This window comes from Pongo pygmaeus, chromosome 6, assembly GCF_028885625.2.
Source record: "Pongo pygmaeus isolate AG05252 chromosome 6, NHGRI_mPonPyg2-v2.0_pri, whole genome shotgun sequence".
Lineage (NCBI taxonomy): Eukaryota > Metazoa > Chordata > Mammalia > Primates > Hominidae > Pongo > Pongo pygmaeus.
In genome coordinates this window covers 63,958,905-63,968,745 of record NC_072379.2, presented here as the reverse complement: position 1 = coordinate 63,968,745, position 9,841 = coordinate 63,958,905, and the positions used below count along the sequence as shown (strand labels likewise).

Sequence of the window (9,841 nt, the reverse complement as noted above, 5' to 3'; positions counted from 1 at the left end):
CTTCAACAAACTTACAAGCAAAACACAAACAACTGCATTTAAAAAGTGGGCAAAGGACATGAACAGACACTTTTCAAAAGAAGACATATAAGCAGCCAGCAAGCAAATGAAAAAATGCTTAATACCACTAATTACCAGGGAAATGCAAGTCAACACCGCAATGAGAGACCATCTCACACCAGTCAGAATAGCTATTATTAAAAAGTCAAAAAAATAACAGATGCTGGTGAAGTTGCAGAGAAAAGAGAATGCTTACGTACTGGTGGGAGTGTAAATCAGTTCAGCCATTGTGGAAAGCTGTGTGGCAATTTGTCAAAGAACTTAAGACAGAATTGCCATTTGACCCAGCAATCTCATTATTGGATATATACCCAAAGGATAAATCATTCTACCATAAAGACACATGCACATGTATGTTCATTGCAGCCGCATTCCCAATAGCAAAGACATGGAATCAACCTAAATACCCATCAATGGCAGATTGGATTAAAGAAAATATGGTACATATACACCATGGAATATTATGCAGCCACAAAAAAAAAAAAAAGAAAAGCCAAGATCATGTCCTTTACAGCAACATAGATGGAGCTGGAGATTCTGATGATCCCAAAGGTAGAGATAAAGGGAGTACTACAAAACCCAAAATCAAGCTCAATTAAATTAGATCAATAACCATAGCCTCTGTTGTTTCCAGAAAGGCTTCTTCCATGCTCTCCCTCCCTCCAAATCCTCATAGCCTCTCTTTCCTCCAGGTCTCCAGTGTGGACTCCTCTCTGGGGCCAAAGCAAACCTGTAAAATGCGAGCTAACCTGGAGTTCAGCTTCCTCAAAGACTGCTGTTCCTGGGGGCTTCTGGATAAAGATGGTGGGTAATGATATTTTACTCCACTGCCCTCCTCAAATTTTTCTGAAAACAATAAGGATGAAAATTTGAGAGAAAAAAGAAAACAACATCTTCAGTGAAATGGGAACCAGTCACAGCACCATTCCACAAGTACACAGCCCAGAACCTGGGGAGTCTGGTCAGAAGTGTGGGAGGAACAAAGCTCCCGCACAATGCAGGAATTGTCTGTGTTCTGAGGGCTACCCGGGGATCTTTAGAGCATCTAGTCCTGAGGGCAGGAATGAGCCACAGAAGTGAGGTGCATGGTCTGTTCAGACATAACACATGTTTCTTTAATGAAAATGGATTCAAATACAGTTGGTCATTAGATGATACCAGTATAATGGGGAAATTGTGTAGGCTCCTAGGTGACCTTTTCCAGTCAGTTTGATGCTACCAGGGGCAAAACTTCTACAATTAAAAAGAAAATCTTAACAATATATGAAATCCTGAAGAGGGCAAAAAGAGGCTGAAAATCCTTTACTACAAGTATTGGCTGGTTTAGTGACTTCAAGAAGCCCTAGGTTTTCTACAACCATAACCATTTCAGGGAAGTGAAAGTGCAGATGAAAAACTGCAAAGGCATTTCCCCCATATTGAAAAAAATAAATGAAGAAACACTTGACACCTGGATCAGGTCACGCTTTCATTTTTATACCAATCTTTGTTAAAAGCAAATGCCCTCAAGGACCTACACCTCAGTTTAAGGCTGCAAAAGACCTACTGAATGATGCTGGACACAAATACATGTGGAGATTTAACTGTGCTATTGGGGTTTGTTTTAAATAGACTTATTTTTTAGAGCAGTTTAGGTTCACAGCAAAATTGAGCAGAATTCACATCCTCCGGCCCCACATATGCACAACCTCCTCTACTATCAATGTCCCCCACCACAGTGGTAAATTTGTTACAGCTGATGAAACTACATTGATATGTCATTATCACCTATAGTCTATAGTTTACATTAGGGTTCACTCTTGGTGGCATACAATCTATGGGTTTGGACAAATGTATAATGACATGTCTCCACCCTTATAATATCATACAGAGTAGTTTCGCTGCCCTAGAAATACTGTGGTCTGCCTATTGATCCTTCCCTCCCCCTAACTCCTGACAACCACTAACCTTTTACTGCCCTGTAGTTTTGCCTTCTCCAGAATGTCACTTAGTTGGAATCATAGAGCATGTAGCCTCTTCAGATTGGCTTCTTTCATTTAATAATATGCATTTGAGTTTTTTCCATGTCTTTTCACAGCTTGATAGCTCATTTCTTTTTAGCACTGAATAATATTCCATTGTCTGGATATACTGCAGTTTATCTATTCATCTACTGAAGGTCAATTTCAAGTTTTGGCAATTATTAATAAAGTTGATATAAACATTCATGTGCAGGTTTTGGTGTGGATATAGGTTTTCAGCTCCTTTGAGTAAACACCAAGGAGCACAATTGCTGAATCATGTGATAAAATATGTTTAGTTTTGTAAGAAATCACCAACTGTCCTCCAAAGTGACTGTACCATTTTGCATTTCCACCAACAATGAAGGAGAGTTCTTGTTGCTTCACATCCTTGTCAGCATTTGGTGTTGTCAGTGTTCTGGGTTTTGCCCATTCTAACAGTGTAGTGGTATCTTATTGTTGTTTTAATTTGCATTTCCCTGATGACATATGCCATGAAACATCTTTTCATGTTTATTTGCCATCTGTATATCTTCTCTGGTGAGGTGTTTGTAAAGGTCTTTGGCCCATTTTTAAACTGGGTTGTTTGTTTTCTTATTGTTAAGTTTTAGGAGTTCTTTGTAAATTTTTGATAAAGTCCTTTATCTAACATGTCTTTTGCAAATATTTTCTCCCAGTCTGTGGTTTTTCTTTTCATTCTCTTGACATTGTCCTTAACAGAGCAGAAGTTTTTAATTTTGATGAAATCTGGCCTATCAATTCTTTCTTTCATGGATTGTGCCTTTCATGTTTTATCTAAAATGTCATCACCAAACCCAAAGTCATTTATATTCAAAAATATTATCAATATTCTCAGAGAGATAAGACATTGTAGCCATAAAACAAGAACAGAAGGCTATTAAAAAGGGAATATTTCAAGAACAAAAAGCAAGTTAAACATTAAAAAATTTTAAAGGTGACAGGTCCAGGTGGTGCAACATCTAAAAGTAACAACAAACCAGAATTAAAGAAAGATAGAATAGAGAAAACAGAAGGATGGAAATCAACAAAACAATTCAAGAAACCTTTCCAGGATAGAAATATACGAGTTTCCAGAGTGAAATGCCTATTGAATGCACGGCACAATTAATAAAAAGACTCCCCACACCAAGCATATTCTTGTAAAATCTCAGAACTCTGGGGACAAATAGACGATTCTGCATGCTTCAAAGAGGAAAAAACAAACAGGTCACATAGAAAGAAGAAAACAGGAATCAAATGGCCTTAGACTTCTCAAAACAGCATTATAAGCAAGAATACTGGAAGAATGAGAAACAATGGAGCAGACAGTGATTTCTTAAATATAATACCAAAGATATAGGCAGCAAAAGAAAAAAACAGAAAAAGTGAACTTCATGAAAATTTAAAGATTTTATGCATAAAAAGATACTACCAAGAAAGAAAAATGGCAATCTACGGAATAGGAGGAAATATTTGCAAATTATATATCTGATAAAAGATTCATACCCAGAATACATAGAGAACCCCTGAACAACAAAAAACCTGAATACATAGAGAACCCCTGAATAACAAAAAACAAGCTGATTCAAAAATGGGCAAAGGATTTGAACAGACATTTCTCCAAAGAAGACATACAAATGGCTAGTAAGTACATGAAAAGGTGCTCAACATAACCAATCACTAGGGAAATGCAAATCAAAATTACAATGAGATTCCACCCTACGCCCATTAGAATGGCTACTATTAAATAAAAGATAAAAACAGTCCAGGCATGGTGGCTCATGCCTGAAATCCCAGCACTTTGGGAGGCCAAGGCAGGCGGATCACTTGAGGTTAGGAGTTCGAGATCAGCCTGGCCAACATGGTGAAACCCCATCTCTACTAAAAATACAAAAATTAGCAGGGCATGGTGGCGTATGCCTGTAGTGCCAGCTACTGCAGAGGCTGAGGCATGAGAATCACTTGAACCCAGGAGGCGGAGGTTGCAGTGAGCTAAGATGGTGCCACTGCACTCCATCCTGGGCAAGAGAGAGAGACTTCATCTCAAAAAAACAAACAAACAAAAACAAGCGTTGGTGAAGATGTAGAGAAATTGGAACCCCTGTGTGCTATTGGCAAGACTGTGAAATGGTACAGCTGCTGTGGAAGACAGTGTGGTAGTTCCTCAAAATCTAAAAGTAGAATTACCTTGATCCAGCAATTTCACTTCACAGTATATGGTCAAAAATATGTGATATGTCCCCACCCAAATCTCATCTGGAATTGTAATCCCCTTGAGGGAGGGACCTGGTAGGAGGTGATTGGATCATGGGGGCAGTTTCCCATGATCATGCCTTTCTCATGATAGTGAGTTCTCACGAGATCTGATGGTTTTAAAAGTGACAGTTTTTCCTGAGCTCCCTCTCTCTCTCCTGCTGCCATGTAAGACATACTTTGCCTCCCCTTCACCTTCTGCCATAACTGTAAGTTTCCTGAGGCCTTCCCAGCCATGTGGAACTGTAAGTCAACGAAACCCGTTTTATTTATAAATTACCCGGTCTTAGGTAGTATATTTACAGCAGTGTGAAAACAGAACAATACAGGATGAAAAACAAGATTATAAAAAAGACAAGAAATAATAAATGCTAGCAAGGGTGTGTAGAAAAGGAAACCCCAGTACTCTGGTGGAAATGTAGACTGGTGTAGCCATTATGGAAAACAGTATGGAGAGTCCTTAAAAATTAAAAATAGAGCTACCACATGGCCCAGCAATCCCTCTTCTGGGTATATACCCAAAGGAGGTGAAGTCACCACCTCCTGAAGATATCTGCACTCCCACGTTCATTGCAGCACTATTCACAATAGCCAAGATATGGAATCAAACTTAGTGTTCATCAATGAATGAATGAGTAAAGAAAATGTGAGAGTTATATAGATATATTTACGGTGGGATATTATTCAGCCTTAAAACATGAGATCCTGTCATCTGCCACAATAGGAGGTGGACCTAGAGGACATTATGCTAAGCAAAATAAGCCAGAAACAGAAAGAAAAATATTGCTTTATCTCACTTATGTGTAGAATCTTAAATTTTTTTTAAAAAACGGTCAAACATATAGAGAAAGAGAATAAAATGGAAAATAGTAGCTACCGGGGCAGGGGGTGCATGGGGAATGGGGAGCTGTTAAGTCAAAGGCTACAAAGTGGCAATCACAGATGAAGAAGTGTAGAGATCTAATGTACAACATGAGGACTCTAATAAAATCATATTAGGAATTTTTGTTAAATAAGTAGACTTTAGCTGTTCTTGCTCCAAAAAAGTAACTGTGTGGCATTAGATATGTTAATTTGCCTCTCTATAATAACCATTTTATTATCTATATGTATCCCATAACATCAAGTTGTCAACCTCAAATATACACAATAAAATTTACTTGAAAGAAAGAAAACTTTATTACAAAAAAAAGAATTGAAACAGGGTATTTGAGGAGATGGAAAAGTGGTTGCAATTTTATTTTTTAAATTGTTTAAGTAATATTATTTTAATTGACAAATCATAATTATATTTATGGAGTATAATGTGATGTTTTCACATATATATACAATGGGGAATGATTACATCAAGCTAATTAACACATCCATCACCTCATTTACTTAACATTTTTTGTGGTGATACAATTGAAACTTACTCTTTTAGTTATTTTGAAATATACGTTATTATTGACTACCGTCACCCTGCTGTGCAATAGATCTCAAAACTTATTCTTCCTGTGCAGCCAAAACTTTGTACTTTTTGACAAAACTCCCCATTCCATTGCTCCCCAGTGCTCTCCCAAGCCTCTGGTAATCATCATTTCTACTCTCTACATCTATGAATTCAACTTTTTTAGATTTTACATATAAGTGAGATCATGTGGTATTTGTCTTTCTGTGTGTGGAGATATCCCTCCAACATATTGATTTCAATTTCTTTGACTATATCCCAGAACTGGGATTGTTAGATCATATGGCAATTCTGTTTTTAGTTTTTTAAGGATGAAAACAGAGTCTTGAACATTTGTACACACGTTCATAGTAGCATTATTCACAATAGCTAAAACATGGAGGCAACCCTAGTGTCCACTGAGGGACGAATAAGCAAAATGCAGCATATACATACAATGGAATATTATTCATCCTTAAAAGGAAGGAAATTCTGACCTATGCTATAACATGGATGAAACTTGATGACATTATGCTAAATGAAATAAGCCAAATGTTGACAAATAAGCAAAAAAAAAAAGACAAATATTATATGATTGCAATTCTTTTTTTTTTTTTTTTTTTTTGAGATGTAGTCTCTCTCTCTTGCCCAGGCTGTAGTGCAGTGGTGTGATCTTGGCTCACTGCAACCTCCACCTCCTGAGCTCAAGCGTTTCTCCTGCCTCAGCCTCCCAAGTAGCTGGGATTACAGGCACACACCACCACACCCTGCTAATTTTTGCATTTTTAGTAGAGATAGGGTTTCACCGTATTGGCCAGGCTGGTCTCGAACTCCTGACCTCATGATCCGCCCGCCTTGGCCTCCCGAAGTGCTGGGATTACAGGCGTGAGCTACCGTGCCCAGCCTATGATTGCAATTCTATGAGGTAGAGTAGTGAAAATGACAGCAACAGAAAGTAGAATGGTGGGGGTGGGAGCAGTGGCTCACACCTGTAACCCTGGCACTTTGGGAGGCCAAGGCAGGAGCAGCATTGCTTGAGTCCAGGAGTTTGAGACCATCCTGGGCAACATAGAGATCCCATCTCTACAAAAAATAAAAATAAAAATAAATTAAACAGGCATGGTGGCATGCACCTCTATTCCTAGCTACTTGAGAGGCTGAGGTGAGAGAATTGCTTGAGCCTGAGAGGTTGAGGCTACAGTGAGCCATGATCACACCACTGTACTCCTGCCTGGGTGACAGAGCAAGATCCCATCAGGAAGAAGAAAAGGAAAGGAAAGGAAAAAGGAAAGGAAAAGTAGAATGATGATTGCCAGGGGATGGGGAGAAAAGGGAATGAGGGGTTGTTGTTTAATGTGTACAGAGTTTCAGTTTTACAAGATTAAAAGAGTTATGGAGATGGACAGTGGTGATAGTTGCACATTATGAATGTAGGTAATACCACACTGAACTATACACTTAAAATCACTGAGATACTAAATTTATGTGATATGTATTTTATCACAATAAAAAAATTGGGGAAAAATTTTGAAGGAATGGAGCAATGGCATGTCAACAGTTCTCAATTCATCCAAACAATTAATCAAGTGTGAAGATAGAATGAACACATTTTTAGATATTCCAGGACTCCAAAAATGTACATCTCGTGCATTCTTTGGGAAGTAAGTACTGTATATGGGCTTCACCAAAACAAGAAAATAAGCCAAGGAAAAGGATGACATGGAGTAGAGGAAAGAGGAGAGAATTGAAGGTAATCTCAAGGTAGAACAATGAGAGGGGTTTCTGGGTAATACCAGTGTATCAAGTTTAGAGGACAACAGTCCAGACTGAAGCAGTGTGACCAAAAAGCAGCTGTGCTGGGGAGCTGTTATCCCTTGGACACCTACTGCCTTTGAAACAGAGGACAGAATGCCCAGATAAGCCAGCTTATATTGTTATCTATATTCAGCCTAACTTGACCATAGGCTGGTTAACAGCACTCCTGCCTTCCTCTTCATGCCCTACAACCTAGAAAAACTGAAGATAAGTAGAATGTGCGCTTTCACGCAATATTTCTCAGTAATTAGCATACATCAAAATCACTGGAGGGCTTGTTTAAACACAGATTGTGGGGCCCCAATCTAAGAGTAAATCACACCTTCTAGACAAGTGTCCTTAGTTACACAATGAAAATATTCCGAGACTTGGTGAACCACTCAATCCAACTTGCTTGTTTTTATATATTTTATCTCTACTATGAATATTTTGTTTTCATTATATGAGTGGAATAGATTAATTCCACTTTATAATTTACAATAGTGTACAGTATTAGCTAGGTGAATAATCAGTTTTCGGATGTTAAGATGTATGATATATTCACATGACTCACAAATTAACCATAACTAAATAATAAGTCGCAAGTCAACAGTTGGCAGAGTGATCCTTAGTAATTCAGCATTTGAGCAGTTTAGATGTCTTGATCTAAGAAACGCATTCTCCAAGCCCTGGAGTCTCCAGTCTTCACTGACCAGGGATTAAGAGACTTGTGTACATTAAAACCCCCACTCCACCCCCTCACACCAATTTAAATATTGGTCAAGCCCTTTTAAAAAACAGATGGCAAAATAAGCTTCACTGGACATTTTTGCTCAAAGAAGACACACTTTTTCTGAATGTAGTGATAGTAGTTGACTAAATGATGACAATGGGAATGATTCCAAAGAGAAAAAGGTTAAAAGAGTTTGTACCTGTTTTTCTCAAAATATGATCCCTCAAATGCTGGGTTTGTTTGATTTTGTAGCTGTAAGTTATGGTCAAGTGCTAAACCCCCGGGTGTTATTTGTAGAAGCTAAGGAAGTAATGGAACCACCTAAACGCTGAAACCTAAGTGGTGTTTGAATTAAAAAAACATAAGTTCAAAACCACAAATCATTATTTCCCTTATAACTGTGTTTAGTTATGATGGAAAAGGACAAAATTTGCATGTACAGCAATTTCCATATTAATCAGATGTATGTATACATATTGAGTATGTGCAGTTTTATATCTTTTTTCCTATATAAGGTTGTTCTGATTATTTTTATTAAAATATAATTTTATGCCTATAATCTAATAAAATAAACGGGCTTTTATTTTGTATGTTTTCTTTTCATTTAATTTTTCTAGCAATTTATTTTTATTGTCTTTTGCAAAAGAATTAGTCTGTGATGGAGTGGAAATTACAAAAAAAAAAAAAGCTAACCACAGTAATTTGAGAAACACTGACCTAGCTCACTCGAGCATGGTATATATATATTAGGTTTAACCAGATGAAACTGCCAATAATCTACCATTTTGACCTGCAAATGGCAGATGTAATATATGGATGTTTATTTTACTATTAGTCTTTAAAGACCAATTTCAAATAATGGATATAACAAAGCCTCTGTTCTGACATGTATACACTTTGATCTTAGCTAAGCCCCTACACTCTTTTTTTTTTTTAAGTACAATTTCCGTTTTATTTTTCTCCAGAGAATAGTCTGTCTTCAGTCTTTAAGAACTCAGCTCCCTACATGGGCTTTGGTGGGGGACGTGGGGCAGCACCTGCAGGTCTAAATCGGGGTGGGGGTGTTCGGTCCTTGCGGGCTTCACGAGATCGATTCCTGACTACTTTGCTGTGAATTGCACAACTCACACAGTAATGTAGCTTCACATACAGCTTGGGAAGCACATAGGCATCGAAGACGCTCGCTTCAGAAATGTCCCTGACTGCTGCGGCCTCCACTATGTTTCGAATGACGAATTTCTTAATGGCCTTGTCCTTGAGCATGCATCAGGCACAGTTAGTGCAGTGAATAGGCTGCACGTGGCTGCAGCCCTTTTTGGCACAACCGTTGTTCCTTCTTTTCTTTGTCATCTTAGAGGCACAGACCAGAGAGAGCGATAAGCCCCTACACTCTTATTCTGGACCTATTTACTCTTGTGTTACATACAACGATCTAAGGCTTGGTTTGGTTTCTCCAGTATTCAACAAAATTGGAAATGGGAACAAGAGTTGCTACAGGTAAACTCAGTGGCAACAGCATGAAATATCAACTAGAAGAGAGACAGAAAAACTACAAAAAGTTGAAAATAGCTA

At 38.0% G+C, this 9,841-nt stretch overlaps 1 pseudogene; it reads right to left on the bottom strand.

Annotated features, from left to right (window-relative positions):
* Positions 1-9,221: 9,221 nt before the first annotated feature.
* Positions 9,222-9,619, bottom strand: LOC129040393 (small ribosomal subunit protein eS26-like; annotated as a pseudogene).
* Positions 9,620-9,841: the final 222 nt, after the last annotated feature.